At 45.3% G+C, this 15,286-nt stretch overlaps 1 pseudogene; it reads right to left on the bottom strand.

Annotated features, from left to right (window-relative positions):
* LOC124044234 overlaps positions 1-5,808 on the bottom strand; it is a 29,999-nt pseudogene extending 24,191 nt beyond the window's left edge.
* Between the last annotated feature and the right edge of the window lie 9,478 nt (positions 5,809-15,286).

Raw genomic sequence — 15,286 nt, 5'->3', positions numbered from 1 at the left:
GACACCTACACCACCCGATGTTACAGGAAGGCCATAAAGATCATCAAGGACAACAACCACCCGAGCCACTGCCTGTTCACCCCACTATCATCCAGAAGGCGAGGTCAGTACAGGTGCATCAAAGCTGGGACCGAGAGACTGAAAAACAGCTTCTATCTCAAGGCCATCAGACTGTTAAACAGCCACCACTAACATTGAGTGGCTGCTGCCAATACACTGACTCAACTCCACTTTCATAATGGGAATTGATGGGAAATGATGTAAAATATATCACTAGCCACTTTAAACAATGCTACCTAATATAATGTTTACATACCCTACATTATTCATCTCATATGTATACGTATATACTGTACTCTATATCATCTACTGCATCCTTATGTAATACATGTATCACTAGCCACTTTAACTAGGCCACTTTGTTTACATACTCATCTCATATGTATATACTGTACTCGATACCATCTACTGTATCTTGCCTATGCTGCTCTGTACCATCACTCATTCATATATCTTTATGTACATATTCTTTATGCCCTTACACTGTGTATTAGACAGTAGTTTTGGAATTGTTAGTTAGATTACTTGTTGGTTATCACTGCATTGTCGGAACTAGAAGCACAAGCATTTCGCTACACTCGCATTAACATCTGCCAACCATGTGTATGTGACAAATAAAATTTGATTTGATTTGAGCTGGTCTCTTCTCCTGTGAATCTTCTATCGACCCTTAGTGAGGAAGTCATGTTCATTCATTCTGTATTCTACCACAGGTCTCGTTGTAGCCCCTCTATTGCTTTTCATCAACAGTGTAGAACTATTGCACAAATGCGTAGTATGTGGTTTATACATGTATTATGTCGTCAATTCCTGACGACAGAGTGACTTTGTGACTTTTCCAATTGGGAAAATTGAGATATTGATCGATCATCAACTCATCATCATCACCTTCTCCTCTTTAGTATAGTGTTGTGTGTCCCTGTGTGTCACGTGGGAGACCGGGGTTCAATTCTCTGACAGAGAGGAAGGAGTAGCCTGTCCTTATAAACAAGAATTTGTTTGTAACCGACTTGCCTACTTAAATAAATAAAAATCCCTGGGGCTGGTTGTGTCCCTAAGGTAACCCCTATACATAGGTGTAACGTATAAACAATATGGCTCATCTATACAGAGCCATCAACTAGATTATACATCCTCTGTCTCACTCCCTCTTGCATAATTAAATTCAAAAGGGCTTTATCGGCATGGGAAAAATATGATTACAATGCCAAAGCAAATGGAATAGACAAACAAGAAGGAAATAAACAAGAAAACATGATCAGTAAACATCACACTCACAAAAGTTATTAAATAATATAGACATTTCAAATGTTATATAATTGTGTATGTACAGTGTTGTGACAATGTGCAAGTCGTTGAAGTACGAAAGGGACCATAGAGAAGCGGAATGTAGTTTGTATTTACAGTGTTGTTTGTGCTCCTCTGGTTGCTCTGTTGTCATGGTAACGGACCACACATCGTGCTGTTGTGACGGCACACTGCAGTATTTACAACAGATATGGGAGTTTAGGAATGTTTGATTTGTTTTAAAATTATTTGTGGGTCTGTGTGAACTGTGGGAAGTGTGTCTCTAATGTGGTCATACATTTGGCAAGAGGTTAAGAAATGTAGCTCAATCCCGGTGTTAACTGTGCCACTAGAGATTCTGGGTTTGAGTCCAGGCTCTGTCGCAGCCGGCGGTGACCGGGAGACCCATGGAGCGGCGCACAGTTGGCTCAGCGTCGTCCGGGTTAGGGGAGGGTTTGGCTGGCAGGGATCTTCTTGTCCCATCGCGCTCTAGCGACTCCTGTGGTGGACCGCGTGCAATGCATGCTGACATGGTCGTCAGGTGTACTGTGTTTCCTCCGACACATTGGCGCGGCTGGCTTCCGGGTTATGCAGGCATGGTCTCAAGAAGCAGTGCGGCTTGGCTGGGTTGTGTTTCGGAGGACGCACGGCTCTCGAGCTTTGCCTCTCCCGGGACCGTACGGGAGAGGCGAACTACCAATTGGATACCACGAAATTGAGAGAAACAATAAAAAATAATAAAAAGAAATGTAGCCCAGTTTCCACCTAATTTTGTGGCAGTGGGCACATAGCCGGTCCTCTCTAGAGCCAGGCATTCCTATAGCAGCCTTTCTCAAAAGCAATACTATTCTGACCGGGTATGTACATAGTCAAGGATTTAATTGGGGTGTTGAGTTTTATGTTCATTTTGATGGTATAGAAGGCCCATCTTGCCTTGTTTCTTAGATCGATCACAACCTAGAGAAAGTTACGTGTGGTTTCAATGTTTAGGCTGAGGTAGGTGTAATTCTTTGTGTGCTGTAGGGCAACAGTGTCTAGATAGAATATGTATTTGTTGTCTTGGCTACTGGATTTTTTTTGGAACAGCATTATTTTTGTGTTACTGAGATTCACTGTCATGGCTCAAGTCTGTGCAGAATCTATGCAGAAGATCTAGATGCTGCTGTAGGCCCTCTTGTTTTGGAACAGTAGCAGCAGATCATCTGCAAACACTAGACACCCGGCCTTTCCAGTAGGGTGAGGCTGGGGGCTACAGACTGTTCTAGTTAATTAGCCCTTGCCAAGTCATTGATATACATGTTGAGGAGGGTGGGGCTCAAGCTGCATCCCTGTTTCATCTCATGGCCCTGAGGAAAGACATCTGTGTGTTTATTGCCAATTTTAACTGCACACTTGTTGTTTGAGTACATTGATTTTATAATGTCATATGCCCCCCCAACAACGCTTTCATGAATTTGTATAGCAGACCCTCAAGCCAAATTGTCCTGCCCATCCCCCCTTTCTCTGTCCTGTTTCCCCGCCCCTCTCTCTCTCTCTCTCTCTCTCTCTACCTTTCCTGTCCCCTCCTCTCTGTCCTGTTTCCCCGCCCCCCTCCTCTCTCTTTCTACCTTTCCTGTCCCCTTCTACCTCTGTCCTGTTTCCCCCGCCCCCCTCTCCTCTTTCTGTCCTGTTTCCTGTCCTGTTTCCCCACCCCCTCTCTCTCTCTCTTTCTACCTTTCCTGTCCCCCTCCTCTGTCCTGTTTCCCTCTCTCTCTCTCTTTCTACCTTTCCTGTCCCCTCTCTCTGTCCTGTTTCTCTCTCTCTTTCTACCTTTCCTGTCCCCCCCTCTCTCTGTCCTGTTTCCCCGCCCTCTCTCTCTCTCTTTCTACCTTTCCTGTCCCCCTCTCTCTGTCCTGTTTCCCCGACCCCCTCTCTCTCTCTTTCTACCTTTCCTGTCCCTGTCCTGTTTCCCCGACCCTCTCTGTCCTCTTTCTACCTTTCCTGTCCCCCTCTCTCTGTCCTGTTTCTTTCTCCTCTTCCTGTCTCCCCTCTCTCTGTCTGTCTGTCTGTCTGTCTGTCTGTCTGTCTGTCTGTCTGTCTGTCTGTCTGTCTTTCTGTCTGTCCCCTGTCTGTCTGTCCTGTCTTCTGTCTGTCTGTCTGTCTGTCTGTCTGTCTGTCTGTCTGTCTGTCTGTCTGTCTGTCTGTCTGTCTGTCTGTCTGTCTGTCTGTCTGTCTGTCTGTCTGTCTGTCTGTCTGTCTGTCTGTCTGTCTGTCTGTCTGTCTGTCTGTCTGTCTGTCTGTCTGTCTGTCTGTCTGTCTGTCTGTCTGTCTGTCTGTCTGTGTCTCTGAGGAGGAGGAGATCTTAAGGAGCTTGTCCTTCATGTCCATTCTATCCATCGTTGTACAGCAGCGCTACATCAGAGGAAGCTGGTGGGAGGAGCTATATGAGGAAGGGCTCATTGTAATGCATGGTTTGGAATTATTGGAACGGAGTCAAACATGTGGTTTCCATATGTTTGATACCTTTACATGAATTACATTCCAGCCATTACAATGAGCCGATCCTCGTATAGCTCCTCCCAACAGCCTCCTCTTTGCTACAATGCCATCGTGACCAGCACCTAGCTACCCCTCACAGCACTACTGCAGAATACCAGTGTGTCCCAATCCAATGGTAGTCAGAAAAAGAGCCGTACAGTTTGTCAATGGGATATCTTTCCAGTCCAGTAAGTGGAGAGGCCCCCCAGGGCCAAACGATCAATAGGTTAGCAGAGAACGGCGAGAGGTAGAGAGAGTGCCAATTCACCCATGACCCAGGACTTGAGAGAGCTTTGATTTCCACACCACCATTGCCAGGCCAACCAAGCATTGGCATTAATTAGCTTGTGTTTGTTTCTACATACAAATCAATGAAAACAACTCTGAATTCTCCCCAATCAATTGCCAATGTCAGGGCTTTCCACCAAAAGGGCAGAGTGCTATTCCATCACGTCAGACTCACACTCGTTAGTACGGAAACAGCTAAGTAATATTACTGGAATGTTGGAGTTGCTCTGAAGTACATTAGTGAATGGGAATGATGACGCGCGTCTGTAAACAGAGATACAGTGTTTATAGCCAAGGGAAACCATTAAGTGTACCAATAATACAGGGTTTCCCCAACGTGCTTCTCAGGATCCCAAGGGCTGCACATTTTGGCCGAGCACTACACAGCTGATTAAAAAGAATCAACTAATCTTCAAGCTTTGATCATTTGAATCAGCTGTGTAGTGTTGGGGGGGGGGACACGACTAAAAGTGTAACCCTTGGTGTACCGAGGACAGAGTTTGGGAAATGCTGCAATAATGTGTTTCCAAAAATTCAGTGTATGTCAATGAAAAAACAAAACAATTAAGCAAATAGTAACTAGATATATCAACAGTTACACTTTACATCAGACATGCTTGAATGAGACCCATGCATCTGAGAATAAAACGTTCTAATATTGATAAATAAGAACCTTATCTGGAAACAGTATACCAAACAAAAAAGGTTATCACACACTGACTCCTCATTCGTGATTAAACCATACAGTCACATTTTATAGAACTCTGCCAGAGTAACTAGCAGAGTAACTAGCAGAGTAACTAGCAGAGTAACTAGCAGAGTAACAAGCAGCAACATAATGTATGTATAATTGTCATTTCCTTATACAGTTACCCTAGCCTAAATGAAGATCAATGTAATGCTAATTTTCCCATTCTTCCATGGCCACACATTACTTCCCTAAGGGGGGGGGGGGCCTGGTACTTACTGATGGGTCCCAAGGGTTCTGGGTTCTCAGGGGATCCCAGCTGGTCATGGTCGGGCTCCAGGGGGACTGTGTCCTCAGGGGACCCCAGGTGGTCATGGATGGATTCAAGCAGGTCATAATCGTCAAAATTCAACACAAACTCCTCAAAGTCCTCCAAGCCCTCCATGTTGAACTGAGAGGCGCGGTGCACAACCTCTGCTCCCTCGTTGTGCCGGTGGTTCACAGAGGGGCGCTGGTGTGGGGTGCCCAAGGTCCCTGGTGTGTGAATGTTGGTGGTCGTCTTGGTTTTTGGGTGTTTTTCCCCCACCACCACCACCTCTGGACAGGGGGCTGGTGGTCCCTGGTTCTCCTGCCCCATGGGATCTGTCATCTCCTGGGTCTGTGATGGTGTCTGTGGTGCCTCTTCCCCACCCCACTCCGGGTGGGCGCCCTGCTCATCCAGGGTTCTGGCGTTCTCTCACCTGCAGCTCCTCACCGTTTGTTGTTAACTGTTAGCCAAGCCTGAGCCTCACGGAACCAGAGAGAGGTTCTGTGTTTTGATGGGGTTGATATTCGTCAGGAACAGAAGCGCCAGCACAAGCCAAGCTGAAGTAGTGGCTGCTGGTTACCAAAAGGCTATGTCCAATCTGCAGACTACTATAAATAGGTCCTCATATGAAGTATCTGCTGTCACTGGAAGTCCACTCTAGATAACGGTTTGGGATAAAAATATGTAAAAAAAAGCTGACAAAAAAGACTACCAAAAGCAGATATTTATCTTCTTAGCGTCCCAATCGAACTCAAAAGTGGAAGAGAAATGTCACACTGCTGCTGTCCTCTCAGTGGCGTAGACAGAGGTAGTAGTGGTTTCTCTAGTAGATTTCGGCTGGGCACGATTCAGCAGCAGACTGGCTCAAGCTGTCATTCCAAAAATAAGTATTGATACAAACTGCAGCACTTGTTTTCAGACCTTCCTCTAATCTATTGGGCTAATTCACCAGTTTCCGTGGTGCCGGCCATCCATTGATCCTGGGATAAATGCTGGGATGAGGCGGGGCATGCGGGTGGGGTGACGCACCCCGTTTTGGTTTCCATGGCACTCCGTCACAGCCAGGGCAGACAGCAGGAGCACAGTCAAGGCAAAATCAGAGGCTCAAGAAAAAAACATGGAAGTGAAAGCTCTCTTCTTGTCTCAGAAAACATCCAAACAACTGAAAAAAGCATTCTACCCCATCACAGACACAGACACAGAGACAGAAAACAGTAGTCATACTGCCTCTGTACAGAATGGAACTCTGGTTAGGAGCAAGAACCTGTCTCCAGCACTGTCTCCATGGAAACGATGATTACTTCTAATGTCCTGTCATCCTGAGTTGAACACTGACCTTTCCTCAAACCTATGTTTACAGTGTGTGTGTGTGTGTGTGTGTGCGAATATGTATGTGTGTGTGCGTTTCACTTGCTTAGAGGCATTCTGAACATAAGCACATGTTGGTTATGCTTCAAAGCAAGCCTGCTCCACAGCATTGTGTCAAGCATGGTCACCGGTAGCCAACATCAGCCATTGGTAGCCCACATCAGCCATGTTACTCACAGTGAATGAACAAGTACACTCTCAGTGGGGCATTGGAATTCACAGTGCCTCGGGCAAGACAGGGCAAACCTCTGTCACCATTTGAAACGGTTGTCATGACTGCTGCAGTTCTAGATTAAACTGCAGTACTATACTGGACGTTTTACTGTGACAAGACTCTGCTGAACAAGTCAATGGTCACGCGGAGAAGTTTAATTTGTTTGGAATAGTAATTAATGAAAGTTATGTCCTGTTAAAAAAATCTATTCTATGGCGTAAGTTAACCATCACGAAACATCAAACCATCAACCAGTACCACATTAAACTATCATCCTGCATGATGAATACACTTCTGTGTGCTGTGACTGAATTACAATATGTACTCATCGAAGTGGAAGAGGTGGAAAATACATGAGCTAATGGATATATGCGGCATAGCCTGAATTCTTTCTGTCCGTCCCCTACATCTGATAGCTTGTCTGTTTCTGGTTCCATTTTAATCTAGTCTGAGCGGCCGGTCAATGATTCCCATGCTGGGTGGATAAAAGCAGGAAGAGCCTGGGGCAGGGTCGCTGTCAAGGAGAATCGACCACTGATCTCGTGTTAATTATTGCCGCAGGATCATGGGATAGACCAGAGAGTGCTGCCCATCTATTTGCCAAAATGGTCCATCCTCTCTCCCTCTCTTTCTCCCAATTACATGACATTCAAAAGGTGTTGATGGCCTGGAGAATGCAATCAAATATATTCTCCCTCTTTCGCTGTCTTTCTCACTTTCGCTCTCTCAATTCAATTTCAATTCAAAGGGCTTTACTGGCATGGGAACATTTACATTGTCAGAGCAAGTGAAATAGATAATAAATAAAAGTGAAATGAACAATAAAAAATGTACAATAAACATGATACTGATTCAAGTATTTTTTCTCTGCTCTGCATCCTCTCTCTCCCTCTCTCTCTGATCTGTATGTCTCTCTCTGATCTGTATGTTTCTCTCTCTCTCTGATCTGTATGTTTTTCTCTCTCTCTCTGATCTGTATGTTTCTCCCTCTCTCTGATCTGTATGTTCTCTGATCTGTATGTTTCTCTCTCTGATCTGTATGTTTCTCTCTGATCTGTATGTTTCTCCTCTCTCTCTGATCTGTATGTTTCTCTCTGATCTGTATGTTTCTCTCTCTCTCTCTGATCTGTATGTCTCTCTCTGATCTGTATGTTCTCTCTCTGATCTGTATGTTTCTCTCTCTGATCTGTATGTTTCTCTCTCTCTCTGATCTGTATGTTTCTCTCTCTCTCTCTGATCTGTATGTTTCTCTCTGATCTGTATGTTTCTCCCTCTCTCTCTGATCTGTATGTCTCTCTCTGATCTGTATGTTTCTCTCTGATCTGTATGTTTCTCTCTGATCTGTATGTTTCTCTCTGATCTGTATGTTTCTCTCTCTCTCTCTGATCTGTATGTTTCTCTCTGATCTGTATGTTTCTCCCTCTCTCTCTGATCTGTATGTTTCTCTCTGATCTGTATGTTTCTCTCTGATCTGTATGTCTCTCTCTGATCTGTATGTTTCTCTCTCTCTCTCTGATCTGTATGTTTCTCTCTCTCTGATCTGTATGTTTCTCTCTCTCTGATCTGTATGTTTCTCTCTGATCTGTATGTTTTCTCTCTCTCTCTCTGATCTGTATGTTTCTCTCTCTCTCTCTGATCTGTATGTTTCTCTCTCTCTCTCTGACCTGTATGTTTCTCTCTCCCTCTCTTGTCTGTTTCTCTCACTCTCTCTGCTCTGCATCCCTCCCTCTCGGGTCTGTTTCTCTCTCTCTCTCTCTGCTCTGCATCCCTCTCTCTCCCTCTCTGGTCTGTATGTCTCCCTCTCTTGTCTGTATCTCTCTCTCTGATCTGCATGTCTCTCTCTCCCTCTCTTGTCTGTTTCTCTCTCTGATCTGTATGTCTCCCTCTCTTGTCTGTTTCTCTCTCTCTCTCTCTCTCTGATCTGTATGTCTCCCTCTCTTGTCTGTTTCTCTCTCTCTCTCTCTGATCTGTATGTCTCCCTCTCTTGTCTGTTTCTCTCTCTCTCTCTTGTCTGTTTCTCTCTCTCTTGTCTGTTTCTCTCTCTGATCTGTGTCTCTCTCTCTCTCTCTTGTCTGTTTCTCTCTCTGATCTGTGTCTCTCTCTCCCTCTCTTGTCTGTTTCTCTCTCTCTGATCTGTATGACTCTCTCTCCCTCTCTTGTCTGTTTCTCTCTCTGATCTGTGTCTCTCTCTCCTCTCTTGTCTGTTTCTCTCTCTGATCTGTATGTCTCTCTCTCCCTCTCTTGTCTGTTTGTCTCTCTGATCTGTATGTCTCCCTCTCTTGTCTGTTTCTCTCTCTGATCTGTATGTCTCCCTCTCTGGTATGTTTCTCTCTCTCTCTCTGCTCTGCATCCCTCTCTCTCTCTCTGATCTGTATGTCTCCCTCTCTCCCTCTCTGGTCCGTTCCTCTCTATCTCTCTCTGCTATGCATCCCTCTCTCTCTCTCTCTGATCTGTATGTCTCCCTCTCTTGTCTGTTTCTCTCTCTGATCTGTATGTCTCCCTCTCTGGTATGTTTCTCTCTCTCTGATCTGTATGTCTCCCTCTCTGATCTCTCTGCTCTGCATCCCTCTCTCTCTCTCTCCGGTCTGTTTCTCTCACTCTCTCTGATCTGTATGTCTCCCTCTCTTGTCTGTTTCTCTCTCTGATCTGTATGTCTCCCTCTCTGGTATGTTTCTCTCTCTCTGATCTGTATGTCTCCCTCTCTGGTATGTTTCTCTCTCTGATCTGTATGTCTCCCTCTCTCCCTCTCTGGTATGTTTCTCTCTCTCTCTCTGCTCTGCATCCCTCTCTCTCTCTCCGGTCTGTTTCTCTCTCTCTCTGATCTGTATGTCTCCCTCTCTCCCTCTCTGGTCCGTTTTTCTCTCTCTCTCTGCTCTGCATCCCTCTCTCTCTGTTCTGTTTCTCTCTCTCTGATCTGTATGTCTCCCTCTCTCCCTCTCTGGTCCGTTTCTCTCTCTCTCTCTCTCTGCTCTACATCCCTCTCTCTCTCTCCAGTCTGTTTCTCTCTCTCTCTCTCTGCTCTGCATCCCTCTCTCCCTCTCTGGTCCGTTTCTCTCTCTCTCTCTGCTCTGCATCCCTCTATCTCTCTCTCTCTCTCCGGTCTGTTTCTCTCTCTCTCTCTCTGATCTGTATGTCTCTCTCTCTGATCTGTATGTCTCCCTCTCTGGAATGTTTCTCTCTCTCTGATCTGTATGTCTCCCTCTCTGGTCCGTTTCTCTCTCTCTCTCTGCTCTGCATCTCTCTCTCTCTCTCTCCGGTCTGTTTCTCTCCCTCTCTCTGATCTGTATGTCTCTCTCTCCCTCTCCCTATCTTGTCTGTTTCTCTCTCTGATCTGTATGTCTCCCTCTCTCTCTCTCTGCTCTGCATCCCTCTCTCTCTCTCTGCTCTGCATCCCTCTCTCTCTCTCTGCTCTGCATCCCTCTCTCTCTCTCTGCTCTGCATCCCTCTCTCTCTCTCTGCTCTGCATCCTCTCTCTCTCTCTCTGCATCTCCTCTCTCTCTCTCTCTGCATCTCTCTCTCTCTCTCTCTCTCTCTCTCTCTCTCTCTCTCTCTCTCTCTCTCTCTCTCTCTCTCTGGTCTGTTTCTCTCTCTCTCTCTCTCTGCTCTGCATCCCTCTCTCTCTCTGCTCTGCATCCCTCCCTCTCTCTGGTCCGTTTCTCTCTCTCTGCTCTGCATCCCCTCTCTCCCTCTCCGGTCTGTTTCTCTCTCTCTCTCTCTCCGGTCTGTATGTCTCCCTCTCTTGTCTGTTTCTCTCTCTGATCTGTATGTCTCCCTCTCTGGTCCGTTTCTCTCTCTCTCTCTCTGCTCTGCATCCCTCTCTCCTGTTTCTCTCTCTCTCTGCTCTGCATCCCCCTCTCTCTCTGGTCCGTTTCTCTCTCTCCCTGCTCTGTTCTCTCTGCTCTGCATCCCCTCTCTCTCTCTGTATCTCTCTCTCTCTCTCTCTCTCTGTCTCTTCTCTCTCTGCTCTGCATCTCTCTCTCTCTCTCTCTCGGTCTGTCTCTCTCTCTCTCTCTGCTCTGCATCCTCCCTCTCTCTGGTCCGTTTCTCTCTCTCTGCTCTGCATCCCTCTCTCCTCTCCGGTCTGTTTCTCTCTCTCTCTCTCCGGTCTGTATGTCTCCCTCTCTTGTCTGTTTCTCTCTCTGATCTGTATGTCTCCCTCTCTGGTCCGTTTCTCTCTCTCTCTCTCTGCTCTGCATCCCTCTCTCTCTCCCCGGTCTGTTTCTCTCTCTCTCTCTCTCTCTGCTCTGCATCCCCCTCTCTCTCTGGTCCGTTTCTCTCTCTCCCTCTCTGCTCTGCATCCCTCTCTCTCTCTCCGGTCTGTTTCTCTCTCTCTCTGATCTGTATGTCTCCCTCTCTTGTCTGTTTCTCTCTCTGATCTGTATGTCTCCCTCTCTCCGGTCTGTTTCTCTCTCTCTCTGCTCTGCATCCCTCTCTCTCTCTACGGTCTGTTTCTCTCTCTGATCTGTATGTCTCTCTCTCCGGTCTGTTTCTCTCTCTCTCTCTGATCTGTATGTCTCCCTCTCTCCCTCTCTGGTCCGTTTCTCTCTCTCCCTCTCTCTCTCTCTCTGCTCTGCATCCCTCTCTCTCTCTCCGGTCTGTTTCTCTCTCTCTCTCTCTGATCTGTATGTCTCCCTCTCCCTCTCTTGTCTGTTTCTCTCTCTGATCTGTATGTCTCCTCTCTGTCTGTTTTCTCTCTAGGTCTCCCTCTCTGGTAGGTTTCTCTTCTCTCTCTGATCTGCATCTCTCTCTCTCTCCAGTCTGTTCTCTCTCTCTCTCTCTCTGCTCTGCATCCTCTCTCTCTGGTCCGTTTCTCTCTCTCTCTCTCTCTGCTCTGCATCCCTCTCTCTCTCTCCGGTCTGTTTCTCTCTCTCTGATCTGTATGTCTCTCTCTCCCTCTCCCTCTCTTGTCTCTCTCTGATCTGTATGTCTCCCTCTCCCCTCTCCTCTCTCTGCTCTGCATCCCTCTCTCTCTCTACGGTCTGTTTCTCTCTCTGATCTGTATGTCTCTCTCTCCGGTCTGTTTCTCTCTCTCTGATCTGTATGTCCCCCTCTCCCTCTCTGGTTTCTCTCTCTCTCTGCTCTGCATCCTTCTCTCTCTCTCTCTCCGGTCTGTTTCTCTCTCTCTGCTCTGCATCCCCTCTCTCTCTCCGGTCTGTTCTCTCTTCTCTCTCTGATCTGTATGTCTCTCTCCCTCTCTTGTCTGTTTCTCTCTCTGATCTGTATGTCTCCTCTCCCCCTCTCTGGGTTTTCTCTCTCTGCTTTGCATCCTTCTCTCTCTCTCCGGTCTGTTTCTCTCTCTGCTCTGCATCCCTCTCTCTCTCCGGTCTGTTTCTCTCTCTCTCTCTGCTCTGCATCTGTATCTGTCTCTCCCCTCTTGTCTGTTTCTCTCTGATCTGTATGTCTCCCTCTCTCCCTCTCTGGTCCTGTATCTCTGCTCTGCATCCTCTCCCCTCTTGTCTGTTTTCTCCTGATCTGTATGTCTCCCTCTCTCCCTCTCTGGTCCGTTTTCTCTCTCTCTGCTCTGCATCTCTCTCCGGTCTGTTTCTCTCTCTCTCTGGTCTGTCCGGTCTGTTTCTCTCTCTCTCTGCTCTGCATCCCTCTCTCTCTCTCCGGTCTGTTTCTCTCTCTCTCTCTCTGATCTGTATGTCTCCCTCTCCCTCTCTTGTCTGTTTCTCTCTCTGATCTGTGTCTCTCTCTCCCTCTCTTGTCTGTTTCTCTCTCTGATCTGTATGTCTCCCTCTCTGGTATGTTTATCTCTCTCTCTCTGCTCTGCATCCCTAAATCTCTCTCTCCAGTCTGTTTCTCTCTCTCTCTCTGATCTGCATCTCTCTCTCCGGTCTGTTTTTTCTCTTTCTCACTACTGTCTATCTATATTAAAGGGCTTTTTGGCATGGGAAACATACTGTATGTTTACATTGCCAAAGCAAGTGGAATAGACATTAAACAAAATGGAATTAAACAATCAGAAATTGACCGTGTACATTACACTTACAAAATGTGTAAAATAATAGACATTTCAAATGTTATATTATTGGATATGTACAGTGTTGTAGCAATGCGCAAATAGTTGAAGTATGAAAGTGAAGATAAATAAACAGATAAATATAAGTTGTATTTAAATGGTGTTTGTGCTCCACTGGTAGCCTTTTCCTTTTGGCAACAGGTCACAAATAGTCTTGCTGTGGTGGCACACTTTAGTATTTCACCTAATATATATGGGAGCTTATCAAGAATGGATTTGTTTTCCAATTCTTTGTGGCTCTGTGTAATCTGAGGGAAATACGTGTCTCTAATGTGGTCATACATTTGTCAGGTTAGAAAGTGCAGCTCATTTTCCACCTCGTTTTGTGGGCAGTGAGCACATAGGCTGTCTTCTCTTTGGGAGCCAGGTCTGCCTATTGCGGCCTCTCGAATAGCAAGGCTGTGCTCACGGAGTCTGTACATAGTTAAAGCTTTCCTTTAGTTTGGGTCAGTCAAAGTGGACAGGTATTCTGCCACTGGGTACTCTCTGTTAAGGGTCAAATATTCTAGTTTGCAAATGTTTTTGTTAATTACTTGACACATTGGAAGGAATTATCTTTTGTTTTCTCATGATTTGGTTGGGGCTAATTGTGTTGCTGTCCTGGTGCTCTGTGGGTCTGTTTGTGTTTGTGAACAGAGCCCCAGGACCAGCTTGTTTAGAGACTCTTCTTCAGGTTAATATCTCTTTATGTGGAAGGTTTGGGAATCGCTTCCTTTTAGGTGGTTGTAGAATTTAACGTCTCATTTCTGGATTTTGATAATTAGCGGGTATCGTCTAATTCTGCTCTGCATGCATTGTTTGGCGTTTTACGTTGGAAACTGAGGAGATTTTTGCGGAATTCTGCATGTAGCGTCTCAATTTGGTGTTTGTCCCATTTTGTGAATTATTGGTTGGTCAGCGGAACCAGATCTCCCAACCATCAAGGGCAATGGGTTATATAACTGATTCAAGTATTTTTAGCCAAATCCTAATTGGTATGTTGAATTTATGTTCCTTTTGATGGCGTAGAAGGCCCTTCTTGCCTTGTCTTTCAGATCATTCACAGCATTGCGGAAGTTACCTGTGGCGCTGATGTTTAGGCCGAGGTATGTATAGTTTTTTGTGTGCTCTAGGACAATGGTGTCTAGATGGAATTTGTATTTGTGGTCCTGGCAACTGGATATTTTTTGGAACACCATTATTTTTGACTTACTGAGATTTAGTGTCAGGGCCCAGGTTTGACAGAATCTGTGCAGAAGATCTAGGTGCTGCTATAAGCCCTACTTGGTTGGGGACAAAAGCACTAGATCATCAGCAAACAGTAGACATTTGACTTTACATTCTAGTAGGGTGAGGCCGGGTGCTGCAGACTGTTCTAGTGCCCTTGATAATTTGTTGATATACAGTATGTTGAAGAGGGTGGGGCGGCAGGGTAGCCTAGTGGTTAGAGCATTGACCAGCAACTGTGAAGGTTGCAAGTTCAAATCCCCAAGCTGACAAGGTACAAATCCCCAAGCTGACAAGGTACAAATCTGTTGTTCTGCCCCTGAACAGGCAGTTAACCCACTGTTCCTAGGCCATCATTGAAAATAAGAATTTGTTCTTAACTGACTTGCCTAGTAAAATAAAAGGTAAAAAGGGTGGGGCTCAAGCTGTACTCCACAGCCCTGTTTTAACTGCACACCTGTTATTTGTGTACATGGATTTTATAATGTTGTATGTTTTTCCCCAAAACCACTTTCCATCAATTTGTATAACAGACTCATGCCAAATTGAGTCAAAAAGCTTTTTAAATCAACAAAGCATGAGAAGACTTTGTCTTTGTTTTGGCTTGTTTGTTTGTCACTTAGGTGTGCAGGGTGAATACATGGTCTGTCGTACGGTAATTTGGTAAAATCCAATTTGACATTTGCACAGTATATTGTTTTCACTGAGGAAATGTACGATGTTGTTAATGAAAATGCAGAGGATTTTCCCAAGGTTTCTGTTGACGCATATCCCCCGGTAGTTATTAGAGTAACATTGGGGTGTTCTGTCCTTGGTTCCAAATATTGGGGAAGATGCCAGAGCTGAGGATGATGTTACAGAGTTTAAGTATAGCCAATTGAGTTTGTGGTCTGTATATTTGATCATTTTATTGAGGATATCCAAACCTTTTTGGTTTGGAGGGTTGGTATTTTGTCATGTAGGTTATTCAATGTAATTGGAGAATCTAGAGGGTTTTGGTAGTCTGTAATAGCGATTCTAAGATTTGTATTTGATCATGTATATGTTTTCAGCTGTTTGTTCTTGTTATTGTTATAGGGACAACAATAGTTGGAGAAGTGGTTTAATGTCCATCGTGTTGTTGTTTGTTATGGACAACAATATTGAGAAGTGGTTTAATGTCCTTTTGGATAGAGAACTCTGAAAGTTGTTTGTTAAGTTTGTTCAAATGTTCCCAGAAATGGTTAGATTGTATAGAATCTTCAATTACTTTGAGATTATTTATTATTCAAAAAGGATATATTTATATTGCTGAATTGGTTTTTTACACTATTTTCCATCCATCTACAT

This window comes from Oncorhynchus gorbuscha, linkage group LG09 (genome assembly GCF_021184085.1).
Source record: "Oncorhynchus gorbuscha isolate QuinsamMale2020 ecotype Even-year linkage group LG09, OgorEven_v1.0, whole genome shotgun sequence".
Taxonomy (NCBI): domain Eukaryota; kingdom Metazoa; phylum Chordata; class Actinopteri; order Salmoniformes; family Salmonidae; genus Oncorhynchus; species Oncorhynchus gorbuscha.
Note: the sequence above shows the minus strand (reverse complement) of the source record. Positions and strands in the feature narration are given on the sequence as shown.